Raw genomic sequence first — 19,852 nt, forward strand, 5'->3', positions numbered from 1 at the left:
GTATGTATTAGGGGTCATGTGGGACTGTGAAGCCGTGATGCTATTGGCTGACAGATCCCGGGTCCTGGTTGGCTGCTGACTCCTGACTCTGCCCTAAAGGCGGAGTATAAGAACCCGAGCTTCTCCCCGCCGCTTCATTCTGTTGCTGAACTGCTGGGGACAAGTCTCGCTTAATAAAGCCTCAATCGACTTCATCACTTCTCGTCTCTCTCGTAAGTCATTGTGCGCTACAATTTATTAAGCGAGCTTAAAAGACTATGGAGCTCCGGATCGCCCCGGAATGCCTGCGGATCAGCCCCCACGCAGCGAACTCTACAGCAGTATTTAAACACTGGCAAGCATGTTTTGAAGGCTACCTCCGAACGGCCCCCGGCCGGATCACAGAAGACCAGAAAATGCAGGTCCTGCATTCGAGGGTAAGCCCGTAAATTTACCCTCTCATAGAAGACGCAGAGGATTTCCCGACGGCGCTCGCATTACTGAAGGGCATCTACGTTCGCCCCGTGAACCAGGTCTACGCGCGCCACCAACTCGCAACGAGACGGCAAAGTCCCAGAGAATCGCTAGAAGAGTTCTACGCCGCGCTGCTAATTTTGGGACGGGGCTGCAGCTGCCCGCCGGTGAACGCGATGGAACACACGGACATGCTAATTCGCGATGTTTTGTGGCAGGTATGAACTCTCCCCAAATCCGCCAAAGACTTTTAGAAAGAGAGTCGCTAGGACTCTCAGAGGCACGGGCCCTTGCACCTTCCCTAGATGTGGCCTCGCAAAACGCCCGCGCCTACGGCCCCGACCGCGCAGCAGCCCCTTGGGCTCCGTGGACCCCCGTCGCGACAAACCCCCCCCCCCCTCGCAGGCTTGCGCGGTTAAAGTGCCAGACCATCCCGGGGGGGCCCGCTGCTATTTCTGCGGGCAAGCGAAACACCCCCGGCAGCGCTGCCCGGCCCGCGCAGCTATTTGTAAAAGCTGCGGCAAGAAGGGCCATTACGCGGCAGTGTGCCGGTCCCGGGGGGTCGCCGCAATCCCCGGAGAAGAACGAGCCCAGCATAGCCCAAACGCTCCCCAACCCCCCCAGCGCCCCATGTGCGACCCACGGGTGCCGCCATTTTGGGTCCCGGGCACCACGAGGGGAGGATGGGCGCCGCCATCTTGTGACCCCCCAGCCACGTGCGATTCATGGGGGTGGCCATTTTGTCCACCCCCGACCACGTGCGATCCATGGGGCGGCCATTTTGTCCACCCCCGGCCGCGTGCGATTCATGGACGCCACCATCTTGGTTGACAACAAAGGACCCCAGCATCGACGGCTCCACGGGGTCCGAAGAAGACGCCGCGACACTACTACCACGACTGGCTTCGGTGACTCTGGATCAATCACGGCCCCGGACGCTCCAGACGACGACAACAACGGTGCTGATCAACGGACACGAGACATCATGCTTAATCGACTCCGGGAGCACTGAAAGTTTTATTCACCCAGACACGGTAAGACGCTGTTTTCTGACCATCCATCCAAGTACGCAAAAGATTTCCCTAGCTGCAGGATCCCACTCCGTAGAGATCAAAGGGTTCTGCATCGCGAACCTAACGGTGCAAGGGAGGGAGTTTAAGAACTACAGGCCCTACGTCCTTCCCCAACTCTGCGCGCCCACATTACTGGGATTAGATTTCCAGTGTAACCTGCAGAGCCTAACATTTCAATTCGGCGGCCCAATACCCCCACTCACTATCTGCGGCCTCGCAACTCTCAAGGTTGAACCGCCGTCCTTGTTTGCAAACCTCACCCCGGATTGCAAACCCGTCGCCACTAGGAGCAGACGGTACAGCGCCCAGGACCGGATATTTATTCGGTCTGAAGTCCAGCGGTTGCTGAAGGAAGGCATAATCCAGGCCAGCAATAGTCCCTGGAGAGCCCAGGTGGTAGTAGTAAAGACCGGGGAGAAGCAAAGGATGGTCATAGACTATAGCCAGACCATCAACAGGTACACACAGCTAGATGCGTACCCTCTCCCCCGCATATCCGACATGGTAAATCGGATTGCCCAGTATAAGGTTTTCTCCACCGTGGACCTCAAGTCCGCCTACCACCAGCTCCCCAGGTGACCGCAAGTACACAGCCTTCGAGGCAGACGGGCGTCTATACCACTTCCTAAGGGTCCCATTTGGTGTCACGAATGGGGTCTCGGTCTTCCAACGGGAGATGGACCGAATGGTTGACCAGCACGGGGTGCAGGCCACGTTCCCGTATCTCGACAATGTCACCATCTGCGGCCACGATCAGCAGGACCACGACGCCAACCTCCAAAAATTCCTCCAGACCGCTAACGCCCTGAACCTCACATACAACGAGGAAAAGTGCGTTTTTAGCACAAACCGGTTGGCCATCCTGGGATACGTAGTGCGCAATGGGATAATAGGCCCCGACCCCGAACGCATGCGCCCCCTTATGGAATTCCCCCTCCCTCACTGCTCCAAAGCCCTGAAACGTTGCCTGGGTTTCTTTTCATATTACGCCCAGTGGGTCCCCCAGTATGCAGACAAGGCCCGCCCGCTAATACAGACCACTACCTTCCCCCTGTCGACAGAGGCTCGCCAGGCCTTCAGCCGCATCAAAGCGGATATCGCAAAGGCCACGATGCGCGCCATCGACGCGTCCCTCCCCTTCCAGGTCGAGAGCGACGCATCCGACGTAGCTCTGGCGGCCACCCTTAACCAAGCGGGCAGACCCGTGGCCTTTTTCTCCCGGACCCTCCACGCCACAGAAATCCACCACTCCTCAGTGGAAAAGGAAGCCCAAGCCATAGTGGAAGCTGTGCGACATTGGAGGCATTACCTGGCCGGCAGGAGATTCACTCTCCTCACCGACCAACGGTCGGTAGCCTTCATGTTCGATAATGCACAGCGGGGCAAAATTAAAAATGACAAGATCTTAAGGTGGAGGATCGAGCTCTCCACCTTCAACTATGAGATCTTGTACCATCCCGGAAAGCTGAACGAGCCGTCCGATGCCCTATCCCGCGGCACATGTGCCAACGCACAAATAGACCGTCTCCAAGCCCTCCACGAGGACCTCTGCCACCCGGGGGTCACTCGATTCTACCATTTCGTAAAGTCCCGCAACCTCCCCTACTCTGTGGAGGAGGTCCGTACAGTCACCAGGAACTGCCACATCTGTGCAGAGTGCAAACCGCACTTTTTCAGGCCGGATAGAGCGCACTTGATCAAGGCTTCCCGCTCCTTTGAACGCCTCAGTTTGGATTTCAAAGGGCCCCTCCCCTCCACTGACCGCAACGCATACTTCCTGAATGTGGTGGACGAGTACTCTCGTTTCCCCTTCGCCATCCCCTGCCCCGACATGACAGCGGCCACAGTCATTAAAGCCCTTGGCACCGTATTCACACTGTTCGGTTGCCCTGCGTATATCCATAGCGACAGGGGGTCCTCCTTCATGAGTGACGAGCTGCGCCAGTTCCTGCTCAGTAAGGGCATAGCCTCGAGCAGGACGACCAGCTACAACCCCCGGGGGGAACGGGCAAGTAGAGAGGGAGAACGGCACGGTCTGGAAGACCGTCCTGCTGGCCCTACGGTCCAGGGATCTCCCAGTTTCCCGGTGGCAGGAGGTACTCCCGGATGCTCTCCACTCCATCCGGTCGCTGCTGTGTACCACCACTAACCAAACGCCTCATGAGCGCCTCCTTGTCTTCCCCAGGAAGTCCTCCTCCGGAACGTCGCTGCCAACCTGGCTGGCGGCCCCAGGACCCATCTTGCTCCGGAAACATGTGCGGGCGCACAAATCGGACCCGTTGGTCGAGAGGGTTCACCTTCTCCACGCAAACCCGCAGTACGCCTACGTGGCGTACCCCGACGGCCGCCAGGACACGGTCTCCCTGCGGGACCTGGCACCCGCCGGCAACACACACCCCCCCCCGACACCGATCATCCCCTCCCGACCACTGGCGCACCCCGCGACCGCCCCCTTCCCGGGAGGATCGGTCCTCCTCCCGTGCCCGCCCAGGAGTGAAACAGGAACAAACACCGAAACGCTCCCGGAGACGACAACGCCTGAACAAGCACCTGCACCACCACCGGGGCTGAGGCGATCGACGAGGAAGACCAGACTGCACGTTCGACTCGTGGCATCCGCGTGACACCAAGAATGTTGTATTGTAACAAAAAAAATTTTTTTTCTCTTGCTAATATTGTAAATAGTTTCGCAAACTTTGTACATAGCCCAGTGTAGGGCTAAAACTGTAGTAACATGTCCAAAATTTTCCTTCCAGGGCCAGCCTTGTAAACCCCTACCACCATGCGAACCACCACCCCACCGGGTTCCTTTTTAACAAGGGCTGAATGTGGTGGTATGTATTAGGGGTCATGTGGGACTGTGAAGCCGTGATGCTATTGGCTGACAGATCCCGGGTCCTGGTTGGCTGCTGACTCCTAGCTCCGCCCTGAAGGCGGAGTATAAGAACCCGAGCTTCTCCCCGCCGCTTCATTCTGTTGCTGAACTGCTGGGGCCAAGTCTCGCTTAATAAAGCCTGAATCGACTTCATCACTTCTCGTCTCTCTCGTAAGTCATTGTGCGCTACAAGTGGCAGTCTTCGGGGTGTCGGACCAGCCAGAACTACATATGGGGAAGAGGGACAAGGCCCTTGCTTTTGCTTCCTTGATCGCACGCCGGAGAACACTGCTTGGCCGGCAATCAGCAGCACCACCCGCAGCTGCAGACTGGCTGGCAGACCTGGCGGAATTTCGCCACCTGGAGAAGATCAAATACACCATTCGAGGGGTCAGAGAAGGGCTTCCACAAAGCGTGGGGGCAATTCATCAGCTCATCAGCCTGTTAGAAAACCTATTCGAAGCCAATAGCAAATAGGAAGGAGGGGGACCAATGAGACAGGGCAGGACCACACAGAACAGATAGGAACAAGGAAGGAACACAGAGCAATACCAGGAGGAGACATGGGAAAAGAACGAGGGGGGCTGGCCCGAGAGGCCCCTCCAACAAAGCCACAGGGGCAACAACACTCACCATGGAAGAAGGGGCCCAATAAAAGGGGAATATGTAAATTGTACATAAGAACCGTATCATTCTGTAAATATTATGTGTTTTATATGTTAAATTGTTCAAATTGGAAAATCCTCATTTAAAAAATTTAAAAAGTAGAGAGAAAGACAGAGAGCAAGAGAGGAAGACAGAAGATAGGAAAAAGAAAGGAGAAAGAGAGCATGGGAGAAGAAGAAAGAATAAGAAAGAAAGAGGAGAGAGAGGAAGAAAGATAGAAGGAGAAAAAATAGAGGAGGGAAAGGGGAGAAATGGAGAGGAAGAAAGGGAAAATCCAAGGAGAGAAAGTGCAGGAGGAAAGAGAGAGAGAGAGGAGAAAAAGAGAGAGGAGAGATAAAGAGGGAGGAGAGAAAGGGAGAGAATAGAAAAAGAGGAGATCAAGAGAGAAAGAGCAAGAAAGAAGGAAAGAAAGAAAGATAATGAGAAAGAAAGTGTATAGGCAGAGAATGAAGAGAAAGAGAGAGCAAGAAAGAAACAAGAGACGGGAGTGAGAGGGAGGAAAGAGAAGGAGGAGAGACAAATAAGAGGAGAGAAAAAGAGAGTAGAGAGAAAGTGCAAGTGAGAAAGAAAGTGAGAGAAAGAGGGAGAGAGTGAAAGGAGCGAAAGACAGAGAGAGAAAAGGAGAGAAAGACAGGTGAGAGAAAGAGAGCAAGAGTGAATTAAAGAAAGGGAGAGGTAAGAAAGAGAGGGATGTGCTGAATGTAGGAATTTCAGATGTATGTATTATAGGTATTTGATGTAGTAAGGGTTAAAAGCCTTGGATTCGTGTGTGTGTGACCGCTGCAGTCATGCTTTTGAATATCCTAGTGTGAAAGATTGGGAGCCCGGGGACAATTAAGGCATCGTAAAAAGCTTGGGCTAATGCAATTTTGTTTGGATTAAGCAGGGTTCCCTGTGAAGTTAATTAGATTTCAGCTTGGTAAAATGATGTTGTTTCTCGGTGAATCTAAGGTACATGCATTTAGCAAAAAAGCAGAGTGTCAGTTGAGAGTTAACTGAAGATGTGTGCAGAAGTCAAGCATCACAGTCCATCTTAAAAATGTGTCTGTAGCCAGATTAGGAATCCTTCTAATCAGTTCAGACTTGTCTGATTAGATGGGGAGCTGAAACAAGTTAAAAAGCATCTTCAGGACAATTACAACCAGAGGTTCTGCGCTCTTCTGACAGGATTCAGGTATTTTCTTTAAAGCAGTCTCAATGGATATATTTTTCTCAAAGTAGATTATCCAGTACTAAAGTTTTATATAGTTATAAAGTTTTATAACGTTTTTAAAGTAGATTATCCAGTACTAAAGTTTTAACAATGGATTGAGAGCTGAGATCTTTTTTTTGTTGTTTGAGTATAAATTTTTAATTACAGCAATATCCATGGGTGTAGATGAGGTTGCAGGAAGACAACGAAAGAATCGTAAGGCCTGTTGGCTATTTTTTTCGGAAACTAAATATTTATCAAAAGATAAATATTCAGGGCAGTACAGTGGCACAGTGGTTAGCACTGCTGCCTACGGCGCTGAGGACCTGGGTTCGAATCCCAGGTCTTGGTCACTGTCCATGTGGAGTTTGCACATTCTCCCTGTGGTCTGTGTGGGTTTCACCCACACGGCCCAAAGATGTGCAGGTTAGGTTGATTGGCCACACTAAATTGCCCCTATATTGGAAAAAGAAATTGGGTTCTCTAAATTTATTTTAAAAAAGATAAATATTCGACCATCGAGAAGTTTGGTATCACTTATAATATTTTGACATTTATGTTGGTAACTATTCATCAGAGACAACAGTATATACAGACCATAATCCATTAAAGGTTTTGGAAAAGTTTAAGGATCAAAATGGAAGACTGTAGGAATCTACCGTGCGGTTTAAGTGTAGTCTCGTATACACTTCAAAACTCAGTAAAATTTAAGTTACACTTCTCAGATGCGAAATAATTGTTTTTATTGTGTCTATTGATTATAAATGAGAGGCTAAGATCTTCTTGCGGTGACAAATCAAGTGTTCTCAATAAAGCCCTTGCCAGCAAAAGACTTTAAGGGAAATAATTGGCTTAATGGTTTTACAACAGATTTAACTTTCAAAAATACAGTAACGGTTCTTTGCTTAAAGCAAAACAGCTTGCGCGAACTTCAAGTGTTAGAGTGGAAATATGAAAATATGAAAATAAGGATAGTGAATAGTTAGGTAAAAAGGTATAGAGTGATCCTGGATAGAAAATGGCTTCCCGAAGCTCTATCTTTAAGGAAACTGTTATCAGTCTGACTCCATCTGTCCCTACCCCTGCAACGTGCTGATTGGCTTGGATGGGTTTCAAATGCATTTGGTTGAATGGTTAGTTGTCAATCATCAATGTGCAACATATATTCGGATATGTTGCATTTGTAGATGTTTGTGTGTGTTGGAATGTGATATATCCTTTTAATCAATTCTAGTTTTCACTGGTTTATTGCTGACTGCGCTGTTATCTGAATTCTGAACAATGGTGTGTTCATGTAGTCATGGCGACCTTGGGTATGGCTGCATAGCTTTTGCTATTAGAACAATGGTCAGTTTATGATATCAGTAAAATGTTGCAAAAGCTTTAGCTAGCTTTTTTGAATGTTTCAGATTCTGTGCTTTGCCACTGCAAATTCTGCAAGCTGTGTGTTTTTGTAATGATGAAATCCATTTTTAAATGGATTTTAAACTGGGCTTTGGTATTTACATTAAAATGGCTAAATCAAATACCCTTTTACCTATCAGAAATAGCCAGTTCCCTTCACTGTTGGATGGAGTTTACTGTTACAACCATAGTGAAGAAATTGCCCCTCTGGGCCCTTCTGAATCGCTCCCCTCTCACCTTAAACCTATGCCCTCTAGTTTTAGACTCCCCTACCTTTGGGAAAAGATGTTGACTATCTACCTTATTTATGCCCCTCATATTTCATAGACCTCTATAAGATCACCCCTAAGCCTCCTACGCTCCAGGGAAAAAAGTCCCAGTCTATCCAGCCTCTCCTTATAACTCGAACCATCAAGTCCCGGTAACATCCTAGTAAATCTTTTCTGCACTCTTTCTGGTTTAATAATATCCTTTCTATAATAGGGTGACCAGAACTGCACACAGTATTCCAAGTGTGGCCGTACCAATGTCTTGTACAACTTCAACAAGACGTCCCAACTCCTGTATTCAATGTTCTGACCAATGAAACCAAGCATGCCGAATGCCTTCTTCACCACCCTGTCCACCTGCGACTCCACCTTCAAGGAGCTATGAACCTGTACTCCTAGATCTCTTTGTTCTATAACTCTCCCCAACGCCATACCATTAACTGAGTAGGTCCTGGCCTGATTCGATCTGCCAAAATGCATCACCTCACATTTATCTAAATTAAACTCCATCTGCCATTCGTCGGCCCACTGGCCTAATTGATCAAGATCCCGTTGCAATCCTAGATAACCTTCTTCACTATCCACTGTGCCACCAATCTTGGTGTCATCTGCAAACTTACTAACCATGCCTCCTAAATTCTCATCCAAATCATTAATATAAATCACAAATAACAGTGGACCCAGCACCGATCCCTGAGGCACACCACTGGTCACAGGCCTCCAGTTTGAAAAACAACCCTCTACAACCACCCTCTGTCTTCTGTCGTCCAGCCAATTTTGAATCCAATTGGCAACCTCACCCTGGATCCCGTGAGCTTTAACCTTCCTTTTCGCGAAGTCCAGCGCTTCCTCAGGTGACTCAAAATAAAAATGTTGCTCCTCGTATGTAACCCAGAGACGGGCCGGATACAGCAGTCCAAACTTCACCTTTTTCTGAAAAAAGGGTCGACCTGATCTGGTTAAACCCCGCTCTTCTCCTGGCCACCTCCACACTCAGGTCCTGATAGATCCGCAGGATACTGTTCTCCCATTTACAGCTCCGTGTCTGCGTGGCCCTCTGTAAAATACGCTCCTTATCCAAATACCTGTGGAATCTCACCACCATTGCCCTCAGGGGGTCTCCCATTCGCAGCTTCCTCGCGAGCGCTCTGTGAGCCCTGTCCACCTCCAAGGGTCGGGGGAATGCCCCATCCCCCAGCAGCTTCTCGAACATGCCCGCTGTGTATGCCCCAGCGTCCGCTCCTTCGGACCCCTCCGGGAGCCCAACGATTCTCAAGTTCTGCCGGCGGGACCTATTCTCTAGGTCCCCCACCTTCTCCAGGAGCCTTTTTTGCTGGTCTCTCAGCATCCCTACCTCCAGCTCCACTGCAATTTGATGTTCCTCCTGGTCAGCCAGTGCCTTCTCTACTTTCTGTATCGCTCGATCTTGGGCATCCAACCTAAGCTCCAGCCGTGCAATTGACTCTTTAATCGGGTCCATGCAGTCCCGCTTCTGCTTGGCGAAGCCCACCTGGATAAATTGCATCAACTGCTCCGTTGACCGCTGGGTCGACAAGCCAGAGGTCCGGTCATCCGCCATGCTTTCTCCCCCTGCAGCTTCAGCACAAGCCTTCTCTGTCCGTCTGTTTCTGCCTTTGTGAGCACTTCTAGTCCTCCTCTCCATGCACCAATGTGGGAATCCAGTACCCGATTGCCTCTGGCATTGATTTTTCAAATCAAGTCGGGTAAAAAATTGGGGGAAAGGGTCCAAACGTCCGACCCGAGCGGGAGCCACCAAATGTGAGACTTGCTCCTTCATAGCCGCCACGGGAAGTCAATCCGCAAACGTTCCTACGATGCACAAAGTTATTGCTGCTCTGAATTTCATGAACTTCTTGCCCGTTACTGCTTCGTGTGTTCGTGACTGGACCCAAACTGACCCCGTACTTGCCATACGTGTGTCGTCTGGTGATATATGGTAGGCAGAATCGGAAGCTACCAGGGGAGTTGAAGGCTTTCTCCTCAAAATTGTTGACCATGGGGCATCCTCCTGAGGGGCACCAGGATTCTTGTCCTGGCAAAGGGACAGGCTGTCGTGCTGAAGGATCTTCATAATGGACATCCCAAAGTGTTCAAAATGAAGATGCTGGCCAGAGGCTACGTCTGGTGGCCAGGGTTGTACACCGAGATCCATTTGTTGGCCCAGCAATGCTCCATTTGTCAAGAGTACCAGAACCCTCCGCAGCGGCACTCCTACATCTTTGGGAAAGGCCAGGGGGCACTTGGGTCCATGTACATGCCGATTTTCCAGGTCCCTTGGGTTCGATATTTCTTGTCATGATGGATGTCCACTCAAAGTAGCTGGAGGTGCACAAAATGGCGACGATCAATTCCCAGGGTGACCATCGAACGATTGCTCATTTCTTTTTCCACGCACAGAATCCTGGAGATACTCGTGACCGATGACGGAGCTCCTTTCACGAGTGAGGATTTTGTGTTTTTTGTGAAGAGCAACGGGATTCGCCACATTCATACTGTCCCGTGCCATCCGACATCGAATGGTTTGGCTGAGAAGGCCGTGCAGAGGGTTAAACAGGGGCTCAAGAAGCAGACGTCCGGCTTGATGGACACAAGACTGTCAAGTTTTTGTCCTCGTACAGGCCACGCCTTACACAGTATCTAAAATAGCCCCCACTGAGATGTTAATGGATCATAGACTTTGTACACAACTATCTTTGATTCTACTGGACATCGGCGTGAAGGTGCATCATAACCAAGATTTGCAGGGCATGTTATAGTTTGACATCGACACCTTCGCTGCTTCACGTCTGACAACACGGTGTTAATTCATAACTTCAACAACAGTGCTTGCTGGCTCCTGGGATTGTCGTCCATCAAATGTGACCAGTCTCAAACCAGGTTTGGGTCCAGGGACAACTAATGAAGCAAAACCTGGATCACATTCACTCATGGCATTTGCTCCCTTGTAAAGTCCTTCGAAAGAAGTCTGCTCTGGATCCACTGGCTCCACTGCCGAAGCAGCTTGCTGCGAAACTTCTAATTTCTCTTGACACCAACAGGCCCGACGTTCTGTCATTTGACTCTGAGATGGAAGCGCAGACCTCGGAGGTCTCAGAGGCCGAATCTGTAGTTCAGCCGCCTCCTGCTGTTTGTCCGCCACGTTGTTCTTGCCGCTGATGGCGTTTGTCCGCATGCTATACACCGACAGATCTGCCATATCAGTTCCTTGAGGACTTATTGGAGCATCCTCTGCCTGTTCCTCCTTCTCCATCCCATCATTCCTCAAAAGGGTCTTTGGTCTTTGGGTGGGGGGGAGGAATATAATGTCCTGCATGTGACATACGGTGTGGGAATGCTTGTCTTCCCTGCGTTCCTTTTGGAGTACAGGCTCCTCTGCTAGGGGCAGGAATCTCAATTACCCAGTGTATATAAGGTCGGCCAGTAAAGCACCAACTGAGCAAGTACCTGGTAGGGGTCTACCGGGAAGTGCACATATATATTGTTTGTAAATAAAACTTTGTTCTTATTTTTACTCGGTGTGGACTCCCCACGTCTTTATTAAAGTTTGAGTCACTGTATTAATTTTGGGTGAAGATTTAGGTGCTGTCTGTGGTGATATGCCAGTAAGCAACATCATAGTTGGATGATATGCGACCTCCAACCAGCAGGTGGCGGTGCAGACACACTATGCTGTCTCAAGATTTCAGCAGTCTGAAATCTTGGTAGATCCGCGACCAAATTGTCTTTGGTGTAGCTAGTAATAAGCTCCGGCAAAGGTGATTGCGGGAAAGACGATTTGGTGCCGAAACAGTCAGTGAAGATTTGTCAGGTGAGCGAGATAGCTGCACAGAGAATAGACATACTCTGCTCGGAAAAGTTTGGCGCCAACTAGGACGAAGACGCCAGCGCCATTAGTGCTGTGACGCACGTCATGAAGAAACGTGATCTCAGTGAGGGCAGCCATTTTAAGCGGCTGACAGGAGCCGCCGCCGCTATCTTGTGCCAGAAGTGTGGCACTCAACATGCCCCACGGCAATGTCCGGCCTTTGGAAAAGTTTGTTCCAGATTCCGTCTTGGGAATTTTGCAAAACATTGTTTTGCGCGTTCTCAAATGGGCCATGCACGAGCGGTGCATGCAGTTAATGAGATAAATACTGAAGAACAGTTTTTCATCAATCTCATCGCGGCGAGGAACCAGAAGAGTCCAAAAAAGAATGATGAAAACAAAATCGTCATGAAGACTGAAGATAATAAGAACACTCCATAAACCTTTAGATCTATATTAAAATCGATGGTGGCACTGAACAGTTCTTTCATACAATGTGACTTTGACCCCAAAGCGACAGACAACCTCGTGAGTTGGTGTGCTTTCAATAGCTGAACATGCAGTGGAAATTCGTTGATCGACCAGGGTTGATGATAGACTTTGGGGCAAGAACTATGGAGACCTACGATGTTTGCGAACTAGTGCTCCCCATGACAGGCATGCGGCACACACTACTTTTTCATATCGTGGACATGGCTGTTGACTCCGTCCTAGGGGTAAAATCATGTGAATCCCTGAATCTAGTCGAGCGACTGTGCCCCAGAAGATGGCTGGTCAGCTGAACACTTTGTATCTCGACAAGACATCACAGTGTGCACTGTTCATGAGGATTTGGAAGAAATCCAGGTGGAGGACAACAAATCAGACAAGAGGACGGAACAGCTGCTGGAACGTGCATCGTCTCAATTGCATGATACAAGGTCATGATGAACCCATATTACAACATCTGCAAGATGTCCGTGTTAAATGGACAGAGCATGGGAATCCATGGAGCTTCACTCTGGAGTTTACATTTGAACCTAATGAGTATTTCACAAATGAGGTAATCACTAAAATATATCAGTTGGACTCGAGGCCGCTTAAATCAGTCTTTGCTGAACCACAAATCATCGGCTGCACAGGCTGCAAAATCGACTGGGAGGTGGGATATGTAACGATCAGACCAAAGTAGAAAGGTCGGAGCACTCCCAGAATAGCGACAAGAACTGTACCAGAGGAATCGTTCTTCAACTTCTTCAGTCCCACTGAAGTTCCACAGCCAAGCTACGGCGACCAAGCAAAAGGCTCACTTTGAACTTGCCGCCCTATTTCGTGAACAAATAATTCCATACGCAATGTTATATTTTTCAGGTGAAATCATTGCAGATGATGCTGACTCCGATGATGATTACTACGAATATCTGCTCAAAGATGTCGACAATGATGCAGAAAGTGATGGCATGGAAGGTGAGACACATGAAGACCACTATGAACTACTGTTATGGGTCCGGGTTTACAGAACCCCAAAGTGTTTCATGGAGTTCAATCGACCAACAGATTTTAATAGATTGTGGTGTGGGAAGCACACGCCGTACTCTCCAGGTGTGACACAGCAGAAATGGACAAGTGGTTTTTGAAACAAAACAATGTTTATTCTATGAACATAGAACATAGAAAATACAGCACAGAACAGGCCCTTCGGCCCACGATGTTGTGCCGAACCTTTGTCCTAGATTAATCATAGATTATCATTGAATTTACAGTGCAGAAGGAGGCCATTCGGCCCTTTGAGTCTGCACCAGCTCTTGGAAAGAGCACCCTACCCAAACTCAACACCTCCACCCAACACCAAGGGCAATTTGGACATTAAGGGCAATTTATCATTGGCCAATTCACCTAACCCGCACATTTTTGGACTGTGGGAGGAAACCGGAGCACCCGGAGGAAACCCACGCAGACACGGGGAGGACGTGCAGACTCCGCACAGACAATGACCCAAGCCGGAATCGAACCTGGGACCATGGATCTGTGAAGCAATTGTGCTATCCACAATGCTACCGTGCTGCCCTTAAGAACAAATAAATCTACACTATATTATTTTCCCGTAATCCATGTACCTATCCAACAGATGCTTGAAGGTCCCTAATGTTTCCGACTCAACTACTTCCACAGGCAGTGCATTCCATGCCCCCACTACTCTCTGGGTAAAGAACCTACCTCTGATATCCCTCCTATATCTTCCACCTTTCACCTTAAATTTATGTCCCCTTGTAATGGTGTGTTCCACCTGGGGAAAAAGTCTCTGACTGTCTACTCTATCTATTCCCCTGATCATCTTATAAACCTCTATCAAGTCGCCCCTCATCCTTCTCCGCTCTAATGAGAAAAGGCCGAGCACCCTCAACCTTTCCTCGTAAGACCTACTCTCCATTCCAGGCAACATCCTGGTAAATCTTCTTTGCACCTTTTCCAGAGCTTCCACATCCTTCCTAAAATGAGGCGACCAGAACTGTACACAGTACTCCAAATGTGGCCTTACCAAAGTTTTGTACAGCTGCATCATCACCTCACGGCTCTTATATTCAATCCCTCTGTTAATGAACGCGAGCACACCATAGGCCTTCTTCACAGCTCTATCCACTTGAGTGGCAACTTTCAAAGATGTATGAACATAGACCCCAAGGTCTCTCTGCTCCTCCACAATGCCAAGAACTCTACCGTTAACCCTGTATTCCGCATTCATATTTGTCCTTCCAAAATGGACAACCTCACACTTTTCAGGGTTAAACTCCATCTGCCACTTCTCAGCCCAGCTCTGCATCCTATCTATGTCTCTTTGCAGCCGACAACAGCCCTCCTTACTATCCGCAACTCCACCAATCTTCGTATCGTCTGCAAATTTACTGACCCACCCTTCAACTCCCTCATCCAAGTCATTAATGAAAATCACAAACAGCAGAGGACCCAGAACTGATCCCTGCGGTACACCACTGGTAACGGGGATCCAGGCTGAATATTTGCCATCCACCACCACTCTCTGACTTCTATCGGTTAGCCAGTTCGTTATCCAACTGGCCAAATTTCCCACTATCCCATGCCTCCTTACTTTGTGCAGAAGCCTACCATGGGGAACTTTATCAAATGCCTTACTAAAATCCATGTACACTACATCCACTGCTTTACCTTCATCCACATGCTTGGTCACCTCCTCAAAGAATTCAATAAGATTTGTAAGGCAAGACCTACCCCTCACAAATCCGTGCTGACTATCCCGAATCAAGCAGTGTCTTTCCAGATGCTCAGAAATCCTATCCTTCAGTACCCTTTCCATTACTTTGCCTACCACCGAAGTAAGACTAACTGGCCTGTAATTCCCAGGGTTATCCCTAGTTCCTTTTTTGAACAGGGGCACGACATTCGCCACTCTCCAATCCCCTGGTACCACCCCTGTTGACAGTGAGGACGAAAAGATAATTGCCAACGGCTCTGCAATTTCATCTCTTGCTTCCCATAGAATCCTTGGATATATCCCGTCAGGCCCGGGGGACTTGTCTATCCTCAAGTTTTTCAAAATGCCCAACACATCTTCCTTCCTAACAAGTATTTCCTCGAGCTTACCAATCTGTTTCACACTGTCCTCTCCAACAATATCGCCCCTCTCATTTGTAAATACAGAAGAAAAGTACTCATTCAGGACCTCTCCTATCTCTTCAGACTCAATACACAATCTCCCGCTACTATCCTTGATCGGACCTACCCTCGCTCTAGTCATTCTCATATTTCTCACATATGTGTAAAAGGCCTTGGGGTTTTCCTTGATCCTACCCGCCAAAGATTGTTCATGCCCTCTCTTAGCTCTCCTAATCCCTTTCTTCAGTTCCCTCCTGGCTATCTTGTATCCCTCCAATGCCCTGTCTGAACCTTGTTTCCTCAGCCTTACATAAGTCACCTTTTTTCTCTTAACAAGACATTCAACCTCTCTTGTCAACCATGGTTCCCTCACTCGACCATCTCTTCCCTGCCTGACAGGGACATACATATCAAGGACACGTAGCACCTGTTCCTTGAACAAGTTCCACATTTCACTTGTGTCCTTCCCTGCCAGCCTATGTTCCCAACTTATGCACTTCAATTCTTGTCTGACAACATCGTATTTACCCTTCCCCCAATTGTAAACCTTGCCCTGTTGCACGTACCTATCCCTCTCCATTACTAAAGTGAAAGTCACAGAATTGTGGTCACTATCTCCAAAATGCTCCCCCACTAACAAATCTATCACTTGCCCTGGTTCATTACCCAGTACTAAATCCAATATTGCCCCTCCTCTGGTCGGACAATCTACATACTGTGTTAGAAAAGCTTCCTGGACACACTGCACAAACACCACCCCATCCAAACTATTTGATCTAAAGAGTTTCCACTCAATATTTGGGAAGTTAAAGTCGCCCATGACTACTACCCTATGACTTCTGCACCTTTCCAAAATCTGTTTCCCAATCTGTTACTCCACATTTCTGCTACTATTGGGGGGCCTATAGAAAACTCCTAACAAGGTGACTGCTCCTTTCCTATTTCTGACTTCAACCCATACTACCTCAATAGGGTGATACTCCTCGAACTGCCTTTCTGCAGCTGTTATACTATCTCTAATTAATAATGCCACCCCCCCACCTCTTTTACCACCCTCCCTAATCTTATTGAAACATCTATAACCAGGGACCTCCAACAACCATTTCTGCCCCTCTTCTATCCAAGTTTCCGTGATGGCCACCACATCGTAGTCCCAAGTACCGATCCATGCCTTAAGTTCACCCACCTTATTCCTGATGCTTCTTGCGTTGAAGTATACACACTTCAACCCATCTCCGTGCCTGCAAATACTCTCCTTTGTCAGTGTTCCCTTCCCCACTGCCTCATTACATGCTTTGGCGTCCTGAATATCGGCTACCTTAGTTGCTGGACTACAAATCCGGTTCCCATTCCCCTGCCAAATTAGTTTAAACCCTCCCGAAGAGTACTAGCAAACCTCCCTCCCAGGATATTGGTGCCCCTCTGGTTCAGATGCAACCCGTCCTGCTTGTACAGGTCCCACCTTCCCCAGAATGCGCTCCAATTATCCAAATACCTGAAGCCCTCCCTCCTACACCATTCCTGCAGCCACGTGTTCAACTGCACTCTTTCCCTATTCCTAGCCTCGCTATCACGTGGCACCGGCAACAAACCAGAGATGACAACTCTGTCTGTCCTGGCTTTCAACTTCCAGCCTAACTCCCTAAACTTGTTTATTACCTCCACACCCCTTTTCCTACCTATGTCGTTGGTACCAATGTGCACCACGACTTCTGGCTGCTCACCCTCCCCCTTAAGGATCCTGAAGACACGATCCGAGACATCCCTGGCCCTGGCACCCGGGAGGCAACATACCTTCCGGGAGTCTCGCTCGCGACCACAGAATCTCCTATCTATTCCCCTAACCATTGAATCTCCTACAACTATTGCTTTTCTATTCTCCCCCCTTCCCTTCTGAGCCCCAGAGCCAGACTCAGTGCCAGAGACCTGGCAGCTAGGGCCTTCCCCCGGTAGGTCATCCCCCCCAACAGCATCCAAAACGGTATACTTGTTTTGAAGGGGAACGGCCACGAGGGATCCCTGCACTGTCTGCCTGTTCATTTTTCTCCCCCTGACTGTAACCCAGCTATTCTTGTCCTGTACCTTGGGTGTGGTTACCTCCTTGTAACTCTTCTCAATCACCCCCTCTGCCTCCCGGATGATCCGAAGTTCATCCAGCTTCAGCTCCAGTTCCCTAACACGGTCTTTGAGGAGCTGAAGTTGGGTGCACTTCCCGCAGGTATAGTCAGCGGGGACACCGGTGGTATCCCTCACCACCCACATCCTACAGGAGGAGCATGTAACTGGCCTAGCCTCCATCCCCTCTTACCTGACAGAATATAGCTGCTGTTTGGACTAACTAGATCTCCGCCCTCCGACTCTGCTCCCAGTCAGCTACACTTCCTGTAAACTCCTGGCTCTCTTCGCACGCTTTGCGGAAATGTCGGAAACAAAATGAAAGGAGCACCTTACTCCCTCCTCACCTAACTCCCTCAGTCACCAAACTCTTACTACAGCACTCAAAAAGCACCAAATTCAGCACTCAGTGCAAACAAAGTCTGCACTGTAGGGGATCACTTTTATACTGTGAATCGAGCCTCTGAAAAACTGGCCTAATCCAATTAACTAATTAACAAGCTCCAGCTGCAAGTGCCTAGAAGTAGAAGCCTGTTTAAAGCTGATTGAAAATTCACCTTCTTCTAAACCAAACAGCAACTTTTAAGTTAATTAACTAAATAAAAGAAAGACTAAACTTTAGATAAAAATGAAGCCTTATACTCCCTCGGTCACCAAACTCTTACTATCGCACTCAAAAAGCACCAAATTCAGCACTCAAGTTAACCCTTTTAAAACAAATATTGAATATCTTAACACCCATTACTTCAAAGATAGCCACAAAAGACTACAACACTAAATAATCCTTCAAACTGTTCCTTTAAACATCCAAAAAACTTCAAATCTTCAAAAATAGGAGCACATTAGATTACATTCAATATATTTATAGTCTTTGGATTGCAGAATCAACAGACCAGCTCTGTGTTTCTTCCTGCAGCTCACAGCAAAACACACAGACACTCCCAGCTGCCTTCTCAAACTGAAACTCAAAAAGCAGAAGTGAGCTCAGCTCCCCCCACCCTCTGACATCACTTCAGTAATATGATCAGCTCCATTTCTTAAAGGTACATTGCTTAAACAATCATTTCTTAAGGGTCCTCTCACATGACACTACTTTCAGATCTCTTTTCCAGCAGCACAGACAGGCTTACTGACAAGGCTCCAGGAGCACTACTCCGTTGGTCTGGAAACAATGATGAGGTGGTCACGGGGGACACCCAGACCTCGCTGGACTCTGTGGAGAATGGGAGTCTGGAGGTGGCACATTTAGAAATTGAAGCTGCTGATACAACAGAAGATCAGCCATTGATTGAGCCAGAGATGGAAGACATCATCTCCGTATTAGAGAAACTTGTCTCAGAGGTATGTGGAGATCCGTTCCAGGTCTTCGAAACGGTTCCTGTAATTCATTCCCAAACCATCGACGACACCGATGATGAATGGGAAGACATCAATGACGACTGTGATAACAGCGACTTGGAGATTGTAGTAGTCGGCAACTCTGAGACTGACCCTGAGGCAGAGCTGAGAACAATTTCATTCTGCAGCTCCACCAATCACTCACACATATGTGAGTTTGACCAAGATGACCAGATGCCTGGATCAGCACAACCAGAGAGCTTTGTCATCTCGAGTGACGAAGAGCAAGTGAGCGATGCTCCAGTGAGCCAAGAAGTGCTGGCACCTGTAGCCCCAGTTCCAACCTTCACTCAGGCACCAGAAACCGAGGCCCTCCAACATGTCAGTGAGGCCACAGGAGTGGGCATGGTCATACCACCCAAAGATGACGTGACGCCTGAAACTCTTCAGACCTCTCAGCACACGGTAACAAGCAGCACCTCGCCAGAGGCTGCTATGTCAAAACACAATAGCAAGAGACGGAAAGAAATACATCATTGTGTCCTCAAAATAAAGAGGAGAAAGAGGAGAAGACTGGGTGAGCTAACTCATCCCACCAACAAACCAGCAACGGAAACCACGACAAGCAGCAAACAGCTTCATGCCAGGAAGCGCAAAAGAAAGAGGATGGTGACACAAGTATAGCAGTCATGGGTACAGGCCTTCCAGTGGCTCAGAGCAAAGAGGAAAAGAAACAAGCGACCGACACATAAACCAGTCTTCGAAGAGGCTGGCAACAGCTGGAATGATCACAGAGGTGATCCTGTGAGGGAGGCGCAATAATCTGTGCAAAGAAAGCGGACACTGACCAGGCATATGATGATTATGGACACCCTAGTACAACTCATTCACTTTGTTAGACAAATATCATGATTGTGTAAAGTTAAAGATCAATGTTGTTTGTAAACATACCTTAATGTTTTATGAGGAAGGGGGATGTGGTGATATGCCTAAGGGCTATATCATAGTTGGATGATGTGCGACCTCCAACAC

Source organism: Scyliorhinus torazame, chromosome 12 (genome assembly GCF_047496885.1).
Source record: "Scyliorhinus torazame isolate Kashiwa2021f chromosome 12, sScyTor2.1, whole genome shotgun sequence".
In the NCBI taxonomy this organism is placed as follows: domain Eukaryota; kingdom Metazoa; phylum Chordata; class Chondrichthyes; order Carcharhiniformes; family Scyliorhinidae; genus Scyliorhinus; species Scyliorhinus torazame.